The sequence below is a fragment of the Coccinella septempunctata genome, chromosome 3 (genome assembly GCF_907165205.1).
Source record: "Coccinella septempunctata chromosome 3, icCocSept1.1, whole genome shotgun sequence".
NCBI lineage: Eukaryota > Metazoa > Arthropoda > Insecta > Coleoptera > Coccinellidae > Coccinella > Coccinella septempunctata.
The window spans coordinates 11,626,020-11,647,055 of record NC_058191.1 but is presented as its reverse complement, the minus strand read 5'-3'; the positions used below and the strand labels follow the sequence as shown (position 1 = coordinate 11,647,055).

The window sequence follows — 21,036 nt, the reverse complement described above, 5'->3', positions numbered from 1 at the left end:
CGCATGTGTGGCTAAGCTCCTCTCCCTCATCACCCCCTTGCTTGAAAATGGTTAAGAGTACGTAAAATTGCTTCAGATAAAAGTTGCAGAGAATTTTATTATCTACAACATTCGTAATGAATACAGAAAAAATTGAAAGTACAGAAATGGAGATATTTAAAAAAAAATGCCTTATTATCATCTTCAAACTGTCAGATTAAGAAACCCCCCCTTATTAGTGTCAGATTAGTGGGTCAACACCGAGATCAACAATCTGTATGAAAATCTGACACCCTCGAGTATGTGCAAGTAACGATTTTTGTTTGCATTTTCAAAGGAACGCTGTGACATTGTGTCCGGTCCGAATTGTCAGTGTCTTGAAGAGTAGCTTCCTTTAGGTTCAATTAAAATATCCTCTGAAAATCACAATCTCGAAATTTTTTTTTTATTTTCAACTCTTCCGTACGGTCAGCCCCACCACGCAATCTGTCAGATTATTATGAATTTATTATCAGAGATATATAAGGCATAACAGAATTTCTTAATCTGACACGCTCGAGTATGTAAACCTGACGATTTTTTTTACATATTCGAAAAGCTACAGGCGCTTTCCTCACCGCTGAAAGTGCATACATCATAGAACCTTTTTTCTTTCTGCCATCTAATCTCAAGTAAATCCCGATTTAGCATCGTAGGCTCCCCAACTGAAATGAATAAGCTCTGCTCATAAAATGAGGAGGAAATAGGAATGGAATTGATAGTTTATAATAATAATAATAATAATAATAATAATACTTTATTAATCCTGTCAGACAAATACATGTATAGGACAAGTCAGAGAAAAAAACAAAATCAAAATAGAAAACTACTCACAAGAATCAGAAAAATATTCAGCAACAGAATAATAACATCTACTAACTAAAATAACTTTAACTGCTTTTTTGAATTCATTCAACTTAAGACTTCGCAATGATCTAGGTAAGTGCTTAAAAAGTTTGATACAGTGATACATTGGTGAACATTCGAATCTAGAGGAATTATGTTTTGGTACACATAACAATCCTTCGTTTCTTGTACTGTAGCTATGAAAGCTAGAAAGTTTGGTGAACTTATTTTCGTTTTCTTTGGTATAGATCAAACATTTGAGAATGAAAATCGAGGCCAAGGTGAGGAGGCCATTTTCAATGAAAACCGGTCTACAGGAGGACCTAGGCTCAACATTAAATATCATACGCAAGATCCTCTTCTGTATAACAAAGACTCTGTCAACGTCCGATGAATTACCCCACAGTAGGATGTTGTATGATAGGTGACTGTACACCAAACTGTAGTATATGTTGAGAACGGACCGCAAAGGAAGTGAATTCCGTACTCTACTTAAAGCAAAGTAAGAGCCATTGAGTTTTCTACAGACAGAATCGATATGAGTGCTCCACTTCGAGTTGGAATCGATGTGGACACCCAGGAACTTGGTATGGTCCGCAGATGAAATAACCTCGTCCAAATAGCGTACAACCAATCTGCGTTCGCTGGATCTTAGAGCAAAATGAACGCATTCAGTTTTAGCAACATTAATCATTATTGAATTAGAGCGACACCAATCAACAAAGCACTGGACTAAAAGGTGACATAACCTCTGTAGCTCGTCAAAGCTTCGCGCAGTAACCAATGCTGAGGTGTCATCGGCGAACAGTAGTATTCTGATCATGTTCAATAGACGAAGAAGATCGTGGCGGGATGTTGCAGCGATCATCATCTTTTTTAAGTTGCATGGTAGATCGTTTATGAAAAGTAAGAATAGGAGCGGCCCCAGGACTGAACCCTGAGGGACACCCAAATTCACTTCATGTTCATCCGAAAATGCGTTGTCAACTCTGACGATCATAGTTCTGCCCTCAAGATAGCTGGAAATCCATCTCAAAAACACTCCTCTAAAACCCATACTGTAGCATTTTTCGATTATAAATTGGAAGGAGAGACTGTCGAATGCCCGTGACAGGTCAAAAAACAATCCCGCGACAAACAATCCACTATCAAGGCATTCATAAACGCACTCAACAAAGCAGAGAGCTGCGGATTCAGTTGAGCGGCCCTTCCGGAAACCATGTTGTGCGGTGTCAAGTACATGATGCTTATCGAGGAAATTCATCATCCTGTCCAGCAAAATATAATCATAACTAAAAGAAATAAACCAGAATGAATAATCAAACACACCCATCTGACAATGATATTCAAATGAGGAGGATGGAATTTTTGTAAAATTTTGTGTTCTGTTCACAGCAACAACTCTAAAACTAGATCTTTGTTTTAACGAAATGGTCAAGACAACTGTCAGATGTTCACATGACATACAAATATATTATAGTCCATTCAAGAATTATTAACATCACAGTAGTCCTCGAAAGATCAGGCACAGCTTAAAAGCTGGCCATAAGAGAACCAAATAATTACTGTACTTTCAATCATAAACCAAAAATATATAAACAAAACCAAGAAAATCATTTCAGCTGAGAAAATACTCGACTTCAAAGCAACTAATCAGCATTCAAAATTGAAACAATTATTCATCCAATTTTATTGATTGAATTAATAACATCAACAACTATCAGTAGAAATATGAAGAGTAGAGAGAAGGAGAACGATCGCTGCTTTTAGACCATAGATTTTTTGTCCCCTAAAATATGTACCAATAGAATAGTTCATGCTTTTGCGAATAGGCGCGCTGGCCATCACGGGATGGCGAAATTTTGATTTAAACTAATTGTAGTTGGCTGAGTGAATTGTCTTCCTGGTGACATATGACTAGAATATTATTGTTTTCAATTTTTGATAAGAGAACAACCATGGTGAAATATTGAAGAGTGCGCTAGTGTAAGAGTGTTTTGGCATCGAAAAGAAAAGGAGAATAAAATTTCCGAGTGCATTTTTGAGAGAAAATTGGAAAAAGCCTTACCTCGAGAATCGACTCGGAATCAATTTGTGTGTCAAGAGCACTTTTGCGATGAAGATATCAAAAAAATGATGGATTCATTATAAAAGAAATCGAAATTGTCATCCCTCGTGAGGAATGGACTCTTCTGAATAAGAATTTCTAACCAATAAAACTACATGGTTCAGAAGTAGATATTCTTGAAGAATTTTGTTGGCATAACATAATATATCGTTTATAACGGTTCTCAGCTGAGTATTGAAAACAGAATACACAATAATAAGTGATAAATCTGAGATTGCTACTGCGATACTTCGAATGTATATAATTTTGAAGATTACAGTAAACCAACTATTATAACATACCTGTTTTCAATAAACAATGATAAACAAACGTAGGTTCAATTTCTTTGATCAGTGATTTCTTTTAAATTTCATTGATTTCGTCATTTAATATGAGTTAATAAAGCTAGTCCTCTTTATAATAGAACTGGTATTTGATAGCATATAATTCGGAAAACTCATATCAGATTTGAAGAAACGTATTTGAGAAATCATCAGAAAAACTACAATGACACTTAACCTAAAATAAAATGAAGGCTGTTCATTTTGAACTGACGCTTAAATCCCCACCCCTTATCGATCAACCATGCGATCGCAGCGACTCCTATTTTTTCCGTTTTTGTGTAGACACATTTTTATCTGGCTAATACCGTCAAGCTTTCGTGTGACTATCTATAATAGTTGTGATCTTTGCCCGAAATCAGAAGATCCCTAGACCTCTCTCATTCAGAGAAATATCTTTCTCTTTTTTATACGTGATCTCAGTTTTTTCTTGACACTAGGTATGTTTGAGACAGCAAAACATAAGGCATTATTTCGGATGAAGTAACAATTTTTCTTCATAGAAATCTCTACCTTTTCTTCGAAAAAATATATCAGTGTAATGAACGTCCTGTCGCTCAGTAATCAAGTAACCCTCCATCTCCTTCAACCCCCTCGAGTCTGTCCCCCTGTCGAAAGATGCGAAACCGGCCATTCTTCTTCGCCGTGGGCCATCAAAGTTTCCAAACTCAGATTGGGAAAGATTGTTCTCCTAGTTTCGAACAAGGCCCACCCCGATACGCCGCCGTCGACAACCGACTTTTATTTTAGTTTTATCAGTTTCTTTTATCGTCCGCTCCCTTCTTCCCTGTGTCTTTCGAGCCTTTGCTCACGTCCTAAACGCAGTTCCGGGCATAATCTATATTTCCCAACGTGAATTATTGCCCTAATATCGCCGCGTCCGCGAGTGTATTTGGAAAGTTTCGGAACAAACATATTCATGGAAATTTCAAAGAAAAGCAAACGAATGCGATTTGCATATTGTGGTCTCAGACGGAATGTTTTGAGGGTGGAGGGAAAGTTATTGGAGAATGCAGAAGTCGCATTAGAGAATTAAAAGTTTCCGTTAAGACTGGAGGATCAGTTATGCTAACGATTATTTTCGAAAAATATCTGAAGTAAAGTCTGCCCTTGCTTTCGAAAAAAGTTGTATATTTAGGAAAGTCTTCACTGAATTTTTGGATTTGATAGGGGCCTTTGATAATGTGGAACTGTCACTTTCTTGACAGATTACAAAATGCTGGTGTCAGGGGTGTTGCATTGGGGTTGATAAGGAGTTATTTGGACGATCGGTTTGCTACCCTCAAGCCTTGACAATACTGTTTTTTTTCTATCAGTTTCTACATTTTTAGCCGATGTGCTAAAGATAAAAGAAACTAACATTAGCAAATACCCGAAGCTAAATCTAAGTTTAGACGGCTAATCTTAAGTTTATGTTCACACCTATCTATCTTCGGATTTTCTGATATCGTTCAGAATTTCAACATTCCTGATAACCATATAATGGTCAGTTTGGATGTTGAGTCTCTTTTTTTCTAATATCACCATTGATGCCACATTGGAGAGTATAGGTTCACACTGTATTCACATTGTATCATGAATAAAGAAGAATTTTTGGAGTGTGTCAGACTTATTTTCGGGACTACTTACTGCCAGTTCCAAGGACGCTTTTTTCTACAGATTAAAGGAGCTCCCATGGAAGGAGAAGCTTCTCCCATCATTGCAGAAATGGTTGTTGATGATCTGCTTGTTAGAGCCTTCAACACTTTAAATTACACTCCCATTCTTGTTAAGAAATTTGTGGATGATTTGTTTTGCATCTTACACACTGATATGCTCCTTAGTATTTTTGATACCCTTAGTGTTCAAGACCCGAACATAAATTTCACCTATGAAAGAGAGGTTAATTCTACCATTAGTTACCTGGACATACAGTTGACACGTGGTGACGACAATAAGGTGGTTATTGATTGGTATCAGAAACCAATGTCTTCTGGTCGTTACCTCAACTTTAAGTCATCATATGTTTTCAAACATAAAATAAACCTCATAATTGGTTAGAAAAATAGAATTGAAAAGTTGGTGAGCCCTCATCTCTTGCAATCTGGCCTCCTTAGATTACGTCAACTCCTCATTAAAAAGTCTTATCTCAGAAGACTCCTTAACAAATGCTTGTTCAACACCCCCGGTCGGATTACAGTATCAGACTCAAATGTGGGACACAATATCCTTCCAACCATTGATGGAGAGAGCCCAGTAAATCAGAGGAAATTTTTCTCCATGCCTTACCATCCTGCCATTACACCCTCTATCACAAGAAGTCTCAGAAGACATGTACCTAATAATAAAGATCTAATAATTGCGGCTCGCATGCCATGCACTTTGGGGAAATATGTATTCTCTAAAATGAAGGATAAAACACCAACAGCCAACAAATCTGGAATAATTTACTCTATAGAGTGCAATGAATGTAATAAGCCATACATAGGCCAAACTGGCAGAAATTTGAAAACGAGAATAAGAGAACATGTTAGAGATTGTACAATGGCAAAGCAAAACACATAAATGAAACGGGACATACTATGAAATTCTCAGATGCTAGGTGTTTACGATCTGAAAGAAAATAAACACAAAAGGGAGTCTTTGGAGGCTGGATATCATGAGTCATAAGAATAACCTAAATATAAACTCAGATTTCAATGGTATCAACTCCATCTACTGTAATATCGTCGAACTGATCAATGTGAGTGAGAGTGGATGATTCTGTCATGATAAAACGCCTTTGTACTTCCTTAGTTTATGACGTTACTTGGCCTCAATTGTCATTCCTGTCTGTGTCTTTTGTTCTTCTGTGTTTTTTAACCTTTGACATTATTTCATGTGTTTCTTTTAAAATTGGAATGTTGGCTTAAGATTCATCTGAGATTTCAACTGATGAGTTATGTGGATATTGTAATTTTATCGTTAATAATAGTTAGGTCTCACATTGTTGTAAGTTATTTTAATCTTACCTTTTTTGTATTTTTTACAACATCATTGCAATTTTTCTAGTAGCCCCGAAGAAGAACAAGACATTGTCCGAAAGCTTGGTTAATACAATAAAGAGCTAAAAACTATAGAGTTGACTACATACCCGATCAACCTTTAGATTAGTAAGAAATGGATCACGCCTTCACAGTAAGGCAGGTAAATAATAAACGAATTAATTCAGATGCATAACATCCGCAGATAATTAAATCAACGAATGTTACGATCTAAATCGAACTAACAAACTACCATCGCTAGAAGCATCACCAGAATTTTCATTTCGTCGACAAAGAGTAGATGCTGACCATGGTTTCGGTCTTATTTGACCTCGTCAGAGCAACAAAACTCAATTGTCAACGAAATGCTATGAATTGCCGGCTCCTTTTATTCCATATCAGTAGCGGGTATGATGTATAAATACATCGTACCGGCATCTGACAGAGAAACGGGAACCAACCCAATTCAATTTCCTAACTCTCAGAGCGAAGATAGCAGTATGCATCCATATGCTTTAATCCCAAATCAACGAATCTTACGATTTAGATCGTAACATTCGTTGATTTAATTATCTGCGGATGTTATGCATCTGAATTAATTCGATTATTATTTACCTGCCTTACTGTGAAGGCGTGATCCATTTCTTATTTTACATGTCCGCGGCAGATCGGTTACTGCCATGATCCGAACCTTTCCGCGCTTTTTCCCTTGCTTAATTATCGTAATATACGATATCTGCAATATGGGATTAAAGCATATGGATGCATACTGCTATCTTCGCTCTGAGAGTTAGGAAATTGAATTGGGTTGGTTCCCGTTTCTCTGTCAGATGCCGGTACGATGTATTTATACATCATACCCGCTACTGATATGGAATAAAAGGAGCCGGCAATTCATAGCATTTCGTTGACAATTGAGTTTTGTTGCTCTGACGAGGTCAAATAAGACCGAAACCATGGTCAGCATCTACTCTTTGTCGACGAAATGAAAATTCTGGTGATGCTTCGAGCGATGGTAGTTTGTTAGTTCGATTTAGATCGTAACATTCGTTGATTTAATTATCTGCGGATGTTATGCATCTGAATTAATTCGATTATTCTTTAGATTAGTATTTGTATAGTCGAGATAACCAACCATTCACAAAAAAATTCACCAAATTTCATTCATTAAATATAATGACACTCTGTATATTTCTTGCACATTAAAGTGTACCCAGAGTTCATCTTGCTCCTCCGTTCAATATTGAAATTCCCCAACTTCGAAACAAAATAACACCGCCGATGTTCGACATATTGAGCCGTGAAAATTGTTTTTCGGATTGCATTTATAATGAACTAAAAGAGTCTATCTCCGTCCCTGGAGGGGGTCGGCGAGCGCCTGGCTCTCCGATCTCCCCGAGGGTGAAGTAGGCTCTTGGGTGCCGTCGACCTGGACCAGATACCCCCTTAACCCCTTGACGATGCCGATTTTCCGTCTTGTGAATATTCATTGGTTCTTATTCAGAACGTTTGACTTTGGATTTATTTGAGGCGAGGAAGCTCATTTCGGTGCCGGTGCCACCTATTCATTATCTTTTATCCTGAGTGACGGGAGGAAGAGGCAGCCTTGAATTTTAACCGGGAAATCGGTCCCCGGATTGATTTATGTGGACGAATTTCGCGGGAGACTTATCGCCCCTTTATTCGTTTCCTTCCGAAGAAATTACGTTCAAGATAATGAAGTCAACAGAAAGAATATCAACCTAAATTATAGAAACTTGATTTGGAGAGAAATTAATTTGTTAGTTTGAAAAATTCTAGAAATCCTGGCTAAGTGAAATGGGTAAATTCACGCGGAAGAGGAACCTTCCAGCCATGAAGACGTTAACATTAAACGGTAATATCTTAGAGTGGGAGTCTGAAGTCAAATACCTAGGAATAACCCTGAATAGCAAACTTCTGTGGAATAAGCATGTTGATAATGCTACTGGCAGAGCTACAAGGTCTCTGATGGCGTACAGACGTCTATGCGGTAGGAGTTGGGGATGTAACCAAAAATACCGCGGATGTATGTCATGATTGTAAGACCTATAATCACATATGGGGCAGAACCCTGGTTTGTTTAGGCAGGTCAGGTAAGTACGAGGAGAATGCTCGACAGAGTACAAAGGCTTGCCTGTGTGTGCATCACGGGAGCTATGAGGACGTGCCCAATCAGGGCGCTTGAGATCATCACAGACCTCACACCTCTACATCTAGTGATTGATAGGGTAGCCCATGAGGCCATCTTCAGATTATCTAAGGAAGGAACAGGTAACGAGAGAATCAAGAGTCAGAGAGTTTGGTCCTCTCTGAACAACTACATCTTATCTGCAAACCTTTCCAGTGACTTAATGATCAAGAAAGTAAGCATTGAGAAAAATTTCAGTACAATGCTAAGTAAAAGAAAAGATTGGGAACGGGAGTACACCGACTACAATATTAAAGAAAATACATTAAAATGGTATACAGATGGCTCTAAAACCGCTACAGGAACTGGCTCTGGGATTTACGAGCAAGTACCAAGTGTGCACTATCTAGGCGTCCTTCAAACATAAATACTAGCAATCGGGATATGTCTAGACGTAAATCGAGAAAGAAACTATCAGAAGTGGGACATAGCTATTCATACAGATAGTCAAGCTGCCGTTAAAGCAGTGAGCTCCTATGTCATTGATTCAAAACTGATTTGGGAGTGCCGGAACAAACTCAATGAGGTAGGCAAGAAAAATAAGGTCTCTTTAATCTGCGTTCCCGGTCATTCGGGAATATCAGGAAACGAGAAGGCCAATACACTGCTAGAAAGAGCGCACAAACTCCACTCACTGGCCCAGAACCCTTCTGTGGTATAGGAAAATGCACCTACAAGAAGGAGTTTATGGAGAAGGATAAAAACCGAAAGGGAAAAACTCTGCCGGAATCTCCCAGCAATGGATCACTCCAAAAAGTTCCTTCGGAACTTTGAAACTGCTAGATCCAAAAAATAGCTGGCTCTAAGTAAGAACCAACAAACCTTCTCACTGGCTTTCTCACAGGACTAAAGAAGCCTAAAGAAGCATCTGTTGAGAATGGGTTTGTCGAACACTGACGAGTGTAGATTCTGTGGGGAGGAGGAAGAAACTCCTATTCACCTGGTTACGGAATGCTATGCCATTGCAAGCCAAAGAAAAAAGTGCTTCGGACAAGAAACTTGTAGGAGTGTGGAATTATCCTCGTTGAAGCCGTCCCAGATATTGGATTTCATCTGATCTCTGGAACTGGAAGGCGAGCTGTAAAGGGCGCGATGAAAACAGCTCTGTTAGAGAGAACACTAGACCACTAGACTAAGGTCGCAGTGAACTGTAACCCTTCTCACTATAACTATAACTACTCGAACGTGTCAGATACTGTATATCCCATACGTGTATTTGGTAATTAATTCATGCTTATCTGACAATTTGAGCGGTGGGACTGGCCGCACGGAAGAATTGAAAATGGCTAAAAAAAAATTACACCGTGTCAGATTTTTGGAGGATATGTTAATTGGACCCAAAGGAAGCTACTTTTCAAGGGACTGAAAATTTGGACGTGACGCAAGGTCACAGCGGCCCTTTGAAAACGTAAAAACGCATCGTTACTTGTACATGCTCGAGAGTGTCAGATTTTCATACAGATGGTTAATCTCGGTGTTGTAGACGTGTAGACTCATTATTCTGACACTAATCAGGGGGGGTTTTTTCAATTTGACACTTTGAAGATAATAAAAATGCTTTTTTTTCGAATATTCTCCTGCCTGTACCGCTAAGCGTATTAGTATTCGTTATGAAAATTGTAGATAATGAAATTCTACACAACTTTTGTCTGAAGCAATTTTACATACTCTTAACCGTTCTCGAGTTAGAGGGCGATAAGGGCGAGGAGCTTAGCCACACATGCGAAAGGGCAAGGTCAATGTAGAATCCCAGTCTAAACTACATTTATCCAATTGTCAAAATGACAAGGTAGGTATCTAAATGATGACAATTCCGAAATTAGTCACGAAAATTTTAGTGTTGTCTCTGACTGCACCTTAGAAAGTACTTTTTCTCAACGAGTGAATTTTCGCTTCAGCATGTATCGCTAAACACCTCACATTAATCGCCATATATCTCAAAACGTTTGAACGTAGAAAAAATTGCTTAGAACAAAATTTGTAGAAAATGCTATGCTCTACAACTTTTATTATTAATGCGAAAATAATTTGAAGGCCAGGAAAGGAGATAATTCAAAAAAACTAATTTTTGTGACCATCATGGCCAATTTTTATTGTTTCGGCTTGATAAAACTGTCAGATTATATTTCTCAAGAATGTACACGTGACTTTTTTTTTTGCAACTTTATCATGTACGGTTACTCTGAGTAACCTAGCAACATAGCTATTCAATGTCGCCAACTTATGCTGAATAGGGTGGTTAGAAGAGTTAACAATGATCAAACCTTTATGGGTGGGTTTCCTGTAAGTATCAAACAAATTCTCATTGTCAACTTTCTATGTAAGGTAGTGAGAGACTTATCGGGTTTGTTGGCCAATGTATAAGAATGATCTTAAAAACCTCTTTATTGCCTATAAACCTAGCTTTCGGCTGATAATTCTGCCTTCTTCAGGGTCTAAAAAGTTCATCAGTTTTTGTCTTGAACCTCAAATGTGAATTCATAGAGTTCATGTCGACAAAGCTATAAGTTTGTCAGATCACTCCATAATGTAAAAGTATCATCCACGTATCTGGCATAGAATGTATTCATTGAGAAATATACAGGGTGTTTTAAAAATTAGGCTATTTTTCGACAGAAGGTAAAACTCATCAAAATAAGCCGTTTAAACAAAAATTGTCTATATAAAATATCAAAGATGGCTGAGTACAACCTCTAGAGTTCGACAAAATTCAATTGAATTTCGAGTACGGGACTGTGGAAGGTGACTCCGGCACGACGAAACAAAACATGAACATATGGCTGGACAATGAATGATTCAGTACCAAGTTCATCGGATTAGATGCATCAGGTCATTTTTGAGAGAGTCATAATTGTTGTATCGTGTAATTAAGGGTGAAAAAAGAATGTAGAAAATCGAAGCAGTTTCTTGAAGGTTCATATGTTAGTTGAAAAAGTGCTATGATGTTTCCCCATTTAATTCCATTTTTACAGCGATTGTTGAAATGTTCGAACAAAAAGGTTGTGATGCCCATTCTGAAAAAATTCGGGAATAATTCAGACGAATTTTGTTGGTGACATTTCGAAGTATTATTCCATTTTTTACACTTATAATCCAAGTCTCTTCTGTGATTTGGTATTGAAATGAGCCATTTCATAAAATTGTGTAAGGTACTAAATAGTAATGAGAACAATTCGGCAATCCTAAGTTTTCATTTTCATTACCACGTAAATATCGTACGAGCTAATAACCTACACGAAAACACATGGTCGAATCAGGAGTTGAGTTTTTTCCACTGCTTTGCGAAAATTCAGCTAAGAAACGGTCTAGGGTCTTATTAGGATCTATTTCAGTAATAATTTTCATGTTTTTTTCAACTTTGTCTTCTTGAAAATTTTGAAAATAGGTGATTTTTGGTGAAACGCTCCATTTTGACAGTTCTACCTTCTTTTGAAAAAAAAGCGTCACCTTCAATTACACCCTGTATATTAATTACTTTGATAATATGATCCGACTCCAAATGAGACATATAAGGAGTCAAAGGACACCCCATCGAAAGTCCAAAAGGAGATCTTAAAATCCTTTTAAAATGGCGAAAGTATAATATTTTAAATAAACAGATAGTATACAATTTTACGCCGATTTATTTCTCATTTTTCTGATGGATACCTTTATTATCTTGGTGTTTCACGATGACATCTTGACATGGTTTCTTCTTGTTTGTTTGTTGGTCTGATGTCGGGAGTTTTATAATATCTATGTAATGTTTTTGTACTCGTCATTTTCAGGTCCATTCATGGAGAATTGAATGACCAGAACGACGGATGAATCGCGATACAAAATTCCCGCCCAACTTCACCAATATCGTCTACCTTCATTAATATCACAATCTGGGTTTCCGCGGAAATTTATATTTATAATAGCCTTTACGTGATTTCATCCGCAGTGTTTTATTGCGCTCACGTATACAATTACACATATTTACATATATGAAATTGTAGAAAAATATTGGATTGATGTAGTCGATACTTGATGAAAATCCATAACTGAACTCAAAACAGATTATACGATTTTCACACAAATGATATTTTAAACCATGACACGTGTTTCGTTATCATAGTAGTAGCATTTTGAGTTTATATTCACCAACCTGAAGATGCTATTGTATTTTTGTGCAAATTTGTTTTGAGTTAAGTTGAAAGAAAACTGTAATTGTTTCCGCATTTCCTCTATCTATATCCATACAAGGTGTGAAAGTTACCTCTGGCAAATTTCACAATTTGATTCTACAGTCAAATTACAACAAAAAAGTATGGCCCAATTATATTCCGTTGTAAAGTTGATATTTTTTAATAACATTTCAGAATTTTTTGACTAACAACAAAGATTTTTTAATGAACTTTTTAGGGTTTTCATTCCCAATCTCTGAAACAAAATCAATTAAAAATGAAATCGACGATTTGCTCCTGCGTAAATTGTTGCACTAATTTGTCAGGAGCAAATTAACTAGAAAAAATTGTTCTTACAATGAACTGAAAATAAATAACGTTGTAATTATAAATTTAAGTGGTTTATATCAGACTCCTTCATCAGACGAAAAATCTATTTTCGAAAATCTTCTGAATTGTGGCTTTTGTTTGACATTAATTGTCAATACATAGAAACAGCGACTGTAATACGTGTCAAAATTTCTTCTATGGTATACAATAAATTTTGATTGAGATGAGTTATCAAGTAATGCTATGTTTTGTGACGAGGCAGATTTTTGCTCCGCCACAAAAGGAACTTTCTTCACCGATACTGGCCTAACCACCGAAATATTTTTGAAGAAAACCGTTATATCATCGTAGGGGGTCTTTACCGATTGATATTATGTCATTGTTTTCCACCCACCTGTCCCATATTTGTAGCGGAAACCGTATATGTCTTTTGTTTTCAGAATTCATATATTTTACAATTCTTTCCGTTCCATCGTACGTTTTCTGATTCGAAAAAGGTCATTCAACTTGTTACGTTCTTCCTTCTCTTCAGTTGTTTCCGTCTCTTTCCGAGCCGGCTAATTGACCGAACAATTTGAGTGCATCCAATGGAGAGATGAGTTACCCATAGTGGGACAAATTTTCCGAGGCGAGGGGTACTTCTTCGACGCCCCGCGCTGAAGGTCAAGAGCGAGTGAGTTGAGATCTAGGTGGCAAGAAAAATGTGTAAGGTGTTTCACCGTGCAGTACAGTTTGAAAGTTTAAGGGAAGTCACTTGTAGCATTATTATTCCTTACGTAGTGCATACCTGAGGGGATATCTTCGCTATTTTCCACGTTCTTTAGTCCATTGGACTGGCTGAAAATACCTACCTACCGATTAAACTTGATCTAGTTATTGTAGGCTGTGTAGAGTGCCAGCTTCCGCGTCTGTTCGACCGCCGTTGGGTCCCAGGAGGACTTGGGGTTCCTACCGCATTTTTGGTGCTTATTTTGTCAATATATTGCCGACTTCCGACCGATCAAGTTACAGGTTGACCGACCTGCTGAGAAAGAGAGAGAGAGAGGGTGCACTGCAGTTGAACCGGTACCAGGCCAGCCACCGTACCGGTGAATTTCACCAGACCAGCCACCGACTGTATTTCATCAGCTGCCCCACACCGACCAGGCCAGCAGTTGACATCAACATTACTACTTGTACATTTCTGTATATAATTTAACCCAGTAGGAATCAAGAACTGAACGTTTATTTTGTTGCCAATTATTTTGCCAGTGATAGTCAATTTATTAAATCAGTTTCATCTAGGTGTGTAGTAAAGGTAAGTACCCTTTTTGACGCCTAAAGACAGTTGGATACTTAGAAGACGCTAACACCCTAGTCTTCATCGATACCCTTCTCGACTGATACTCAAGTCTACCCGGGCTCTCTAATTCTTTGGAGATTCTGTGAGGTGGGGTTTCACTGATTGCCCCACTGGCACCCGAGCAAAGGTAAGGGGCGTCCAGGGTGAGAGAAAAAGCCCATCACAGTTTTCGATAGAAAAACTGTGAAACGTTACAAAATAAAGCTTTGCATACAACGGAAGATAATTGGACCAGACTCTATAAAAGCTCTCTCTTTGAAAATTCCCAAAGAATAAATCTTGTGAAATTTGTGCATAAATAGCTAGCGCAGCCTTCATACCTACGCTGATATATAAAATTGAGTGTCGGTATGTTATTTTTTAATACTTGACTTTTTGGTTTTTTTATTAGTTGGAGGTTATCAAAACCTAATACACTGTTTTAAAATTTTTTGACGGTCTGTTGACCCAAGGTAACTTCCGGCTATTGCACCAACCGATTTTCACAAGACTTCAGCTGTTCGACTAAAAAAAGTACCTACTCACACTAGAGTAGAGTAGATTCTAGTGGCGCAGAGAATGATAGATTGGGATGAGGTAAAGTAGAAAGCAGTCAAGCAGACTAATAGAGAAGCGAATTGAAATAAATGGAAGTTTAGTAAAGAAACTCTCCAAGGACGGCTTCAGATTACATAAAGTATAGTACAGTACAACAGTTGAGTAGACTAAAGTATACTTGAGTGCACTAGGTATGGTAGAGTGGAATGGAGTGCAGTAGATAAGAGAAGATTCGAGTTACACAATAAGTGATGAAATGATTGTTTTTTTATGAGAAGAAAGCTTCACCCACGAGTCCGAAGTGCGAGTAGGTTTATTTCTTCGCTGAATAAACATCTATAACTCACGTAATGCACACAATAATAATTTACAAGTCCGAAAAATACAGTTTTTTTTTTTGGACGAATAGACAAAATTCTAGTCTGTGGGTCAAAAAAAACTAGTTTTGGGAGTAAGTAAGAAGTTCCCCGACTAGGCCGGAAAATTCTACTTTCTCAAAAAATTGCGTCCGGAAAGGATACATCCCGGACGGTTGCCGAAAAAAGTTTATCCAATTTTGATTGGGATTCAAGTGATAACACTTTCCAGGGAATTACCGATTTCATTTATGAAATGAATGAAAGGTATCGTTTCGATTGATTGTTGCCTGGGCATTTTCCAATCCATATCAACATGAGCAAGATGGCGTTATCCACTCATTAAAAACTTCAGTACAATGCTAAGTAAAAGAAAAGATTGAGAATGGAAATAGACCAACTACAGTCTTAAAGAAAATACAATAAAATGGTATACAGATGGTTCTAAAACCGCTACAGGATCTGGCGCTGGGATTTACGGAGCTAGTACCAAGTGTGCACTATCTTTAGGCTTCTGTACAAGCGTCTTTCAATCGAAAGATGTCTAGACGTATATCTAGAAAGAAACAGAATTGTGATATAGCTATTCATACAGATAGTCGAGCAGCCGTAAAAGTACTGAGCTTCTATGTCATTGATTCAAAGCTGATTTGGGAGTGCAGGAATAAACTTAATGAGGTAGACAAGAAAAATAGGGTCTCTTTAATCTGGGTTCCCGGTTATTCGGGAATCGCAAGAAACGAGAAGGCCAATACACTTACACATTTCAATTGATTATTGCCTGGGCATTTTTCAATCCATATCTCCATGAGCAAGATGGCGTTATCAACTCATGTTAAAGATGATGAACATGGTTTATGCAGTGATCAGATTTTCTTTTCAATTTTGAGAATATTGGAGGAGTTTCGTTTTTCCTACTGTAGGTAGCGCTGTTTCGAAATTGACAGCTTATTGCTAATTAATATTTGAAATTAATTTGAATATATTCCTACGACTTACGAATGTGCTATATTTATAAGTGGTAATTGGTGTCTGAAAATTTATTAGCTTCGAGAGAGAGGAACTTTCTTTCCTTCAACATGTTGAAGAATGTCGTTTAGTTTTCTGCATGGACGATCAAGAATTACAGCACAGAATTCGGCGTTCTTGAACTGTCACATTTTTTTGTTAGAATTTGAGGTAAAAGCAGATCTCCAATGAACAGTCGGAACAGATACAGTGTTATGGCAACTTCAGCAATATTTAATTTGAAGACTGTCTTGGAAATACGTAATGTGAATTGTGACCATATTTTAAGAAATAGAAATACATATATTCGAGTCTGTCCAAATATTTTTCACGAATATAGTGAAATTTCCGTTTTAGTCAACTAAATATATTGGATATTTCGCCAATCAACTGTGTTTTATTAAAATCATATTGAATTTTCCTCCACGTGAAAACAACTTGTCAACAGAAATTATCTTGCAGATTTACTTTTTGAGCGACAATTTGAGTGTACCTATATCACAAATATTCATCTGAGAAAAACTTTTTAATCTATATACAGGATGATTCATAACTATTGGGGCATAGGCTAAGGACGATTGTTTGGATCAAAATACCTCAATAAAATATTGCTGTGGAAAAAGATAGAGGGCGTTAAAGTTGAATTTTTCATAAGGGGACAGAATAATATTTTCTTCGAAGTTCGAAAGTCCTTTATTAAAAGAATTAGAAAAGGCATAGAAGTCGGAGGAGGCCACGAAGACCATTTAATTTAAGTTTATTCTTTTTATGTTACATTGTTTTCAATTATGCTTTATCGTCGAAATAAGTAAATAAAATAAATGAATCGTTACTCCATATCCGCTTCCGATGCTCTGAACTGTTCAATTGTGTTTTTCTTAAAAGCGGATGAAAAAATATACAGTAAAATCATTAACAAAAACGAAAAGAAAAATTCAACTTTAACGTCCTGCATCTTTTTCCACAGCAATATTTTATTGAGGTATATTTGGTCCTATCGCCATATTTTGGTCCAAACAATCTGCCCTTAGCCTATGACCCATTAGTTATTAATCACTCTGTAGTTGATTGTGATCACAGAATACTGTAAAATGTGATGGATATCAAAGTAGAACTCGACTTGGAACAAAATAAACGAGCGAGTATCATTGGACATCCTTTGATAGAACGAAGCAAATGGCTTGGTGGCACGAAAGAAATCTCTTATACTCAATATGATCGAAAGTCATTGCATTCAAAAATTGCAAGTGCTGTTACCATATTTCCAGACATCTTACTCTTATTATTTTATTTCACTTGTGAATTAAGAACTTCACTGAATGGCTAAACGTCAACTTAACCTTGTTGCTATGAGTTGAATAATGTCGTCTGTAAACGTCAAAATGGATTAAAATTAATTTTTTCCATTATAAATAATCAATGAAATTTCTACCCAATCTCAACCAGACAGTTCCAATCATTCGCGCAGATTATAATAGGTGTGATTTCTGATGGTGATATAGTTTAATGAATTTCGTTACAACTAGAATAACTCTGCCATATCCATATTGCGGTGAATAATTCTGATCGCCTTGATTAAAATACAGGATTTTACTATATGATAGGGATTTCATTGCTTTATCGAATACTGTAATGTAGTCAATTACTGTTTAATTGAATTAATTTACAGCGGCATGGTTTCATCTAGAGTCGATTTTTCATCTTCGCAATCCGAACTATTGATGGATAGATTAAAGTGGAACGAACTGATGGTAATGTTATTATATCATATAAGCCTGAACCTCATAAACCTGCAACGATAAATCCTTATGAAAGATTAACTATGAAGTGCTGTTTGAATTCCTGTTTTGTTCTCCAAAAAAAAAATCAGCTGATAAATAAAAGTCAGCTAATCATATGAGCCTGAACCTCATAAACCTGCAACGATAAATCCTTATAAAAGATTAACTATGCGGGGTGCTGTATGAATTCGTGGTTTGTTCTCCAAAAATCAGCTGATGAATAAAAGTCAGCTTATCAGGTCTGGCATATCAATAGGAAAAGAAAAACTCTTTTTGAGTTTGGGTTGAGTTAGTCGTAATTAGAACGGTTATAATCGCCTGGTTATGAAGATGACTCTGCTCCTGACCACACATTAGTGCTTTTCTCATTTTTTTTATAGCTCTCAATATGAGTTATGTATGTTCCGATTCAGACACAATGTCAATTCTCCAGTCCGTTAAATCTTTGAAACTTATAGTACGAGAGCTAGCAACTTCGAAAGAAGAAGAATTTTAGGAAGGCCAATTCTTCAATTTATGATTCCTAAAGCTGCATTCACAATTCACTTCGCGGGCCGAAGTGCACTTCGGCACAGAAGTTAAGCAGATGGCTTTTTCTGTCACCATTCGTAACTGGACTGGACGCCATCTGCTTAAATTCCGTGCCGAAGTGCACTTCGGCCCGCGAAGTGAATGCAGCTTTATGGCTCCTCTACACTACTCGCGAAGTTGAACGAATACGATAGTGTATAGAGGCACTTCGGTTTACGTCATCAAACTTTATTTCTACTTAGTCCCGGACTTCGCCAAACTTTCCGAAGTACTTCGCCGAGGAACTTCGCGAGTAGTGTAGAGGAGGCGTTAGACTCGAACACCAAACGACACCTGTGCCAGCTGAGAGACGTTGCGCTCTCTAGTGCGCAGCGCTCTTTTATAGGAAGATTTCTTTCGGAAGATTTATTGCTGTTGCATTTACTTCAACACAATTGAGAATATGAATTTGGCCGACGTTTTGTTCGTTTGTTTGTTAAATGCCTGGCAGACGCCTATTTGATGAAGAAAATAGTGAAATTTCAAGCTATCTCAGGAAGGCTTGAATTTTTCATATGATATCATTCAGATATTCAGCATGAAACTGGCAGAAATTAATTCGATGGATAAAAGAAGGCAGACACCTTCAAAATACTACTTTATTGGCCAGGGACACCTGTGAAGAGAATAATTGCAAAAGAAGGAACCATTTCAGGAAAGCTGAAATAATGAAATTATACTATTCAGATATTCAAGAGTGGAGCAGGAAATTGGCAGACTTTATTTCGGTTGCTAGAAGAAGGCAGACGACCTCAAACTTTAAAAATAGTAGGTACGTTATTGGACAGGGTACTTGTAGAGTGAATGATCGCGAAGGAGCCAAGAGTGGAACATGAAATCGACTTCAATTCGGTAGCTAAAGGAAGGCAGACGACCTCAAACTATCAAAATACTATAGGATATGGGCTAGGATCACTTGTGAAGTGGATGATCTCAAAAGAGTCAAGAAACCATTTCAGGAAGATTTACCGGCTTGAATATTGCAATTTCATTTCAGCATTCCTGAAATAGTTTCTCGACTCTTTTGTTATCATTCACTTCGCGAGTGCCCTGTCTGATAACGTAAGCCATATTTTCGCGATTAAGACGGGTGAAACGTCTTTAAGCGGTGCTATTCGAGCGAATAAGTCATGACGTCAGTCTTTAAGACGCATTAAGCGGAACCTGGCGGTCTCTGGAGAGCGCCTGTGTCGTCTTAAGCGGAAAGAGGTAAAGAAGAAGGGAGAATATGTTGTTTATATCGAATTTGATTTGAATTCCTACTAGGGAAGAGTGCTTTTACTGCCAATAATGCAGTTTCTGCATTATCATTTAGAATCAATAAATATTTTTTGAATAATAACCAAAGAATAGAAATTAAAAATTTCACAATTCGATTCGCTGTCTAATGACAATGACAGATGACTCAACCATCAGCGATATTCTATTTTTGCGACAACAAAATTAATGACGCCACGCTTAAAGACGCTTTAAGACATCGATTAAGACGCTTAATCACCAAAATATGGCTCTTGTTTTTTGAATCTTTGAGGGCGTCTGCCTTCTTTAAACAACCGAATGGATGTCTGCCAATTTGTTCCACTCTTGAATATCTGAATATTATAATATCAAGATTTCAGTCTTCCTGAAATGATTTCTTGACTCTTTTGCAGTCATTCACTTCGCATATGCCCTGATCCATAAAATAGTAGGTCTGAAACTTTGAAGGCTTCGCCTACTTTTAGCAACCGAATGAATGTCCGCCAATTTCATGTTTCACTCTTGAATATATGAATGAAATAATATACAAATTTCAGCTTTCCTGAAATGGTTTGAAATTTCACTATTTTCTTCATCAAAATAGACGTCTGCCAGTCATTTGGCAACGGCCAATACGTCTGCCAAAAAAAAATTATATTCTCAAATGTGTTTCGAAGTGAATAAGAGAAGAATAAATCTAAAATGAGTACAATTTCATCTTTTTCACCTATAACGTCTCCCAGATGGCAGCGGTGTCGTTTTCTGTTCAAGTGCGTCTAAGGAATCATATATTAAAAAATTAGCCTTCCTAAAATTTTTGCACGCAAATGTTGCTAGCTCTTGGACTTTAGACTATTAGGTATACGATGATTTCCTGAGTTAAATCGCAATCCACGCGATTCGGAAGAATATCCTCCCCTAATCCGTGACGAATTTTCGACCCTTTTCCAAACAGTTTTCATTAACGTCGCAACTGGAAAATCCATCTCTTCCTTTACCAACCCTCGCGAAATGAGCGACAGATCTTCATCGGGACAAATCTCTAGGCAAAAGCCTTTATCGACGGCAAGACGTGCCTGTCAGAGGCAGATGATGAAGACATAATAATCCTTCGTGCCTCATCTGGGGTTCCAATCAGTTTTCCGCTAAACAAAATCCTTCAAAATTCGACGACGACGTCGAATCGTCGAGGCGGCTATGGC

General features: G+C 37.4%; 1 protein-coding gene across 1 annotated transcript in view; it reads left to right on the top strand.

Annotated features, from left to right (window-relative positions):
- The window catches only part of LOC123309665, a 76,189-nt gene that overhangs the window by 1,435 nt on the left and 53,718 nt on the right, over positions 1-21,036 (top strand). The window lies entirely within an intron of this gene.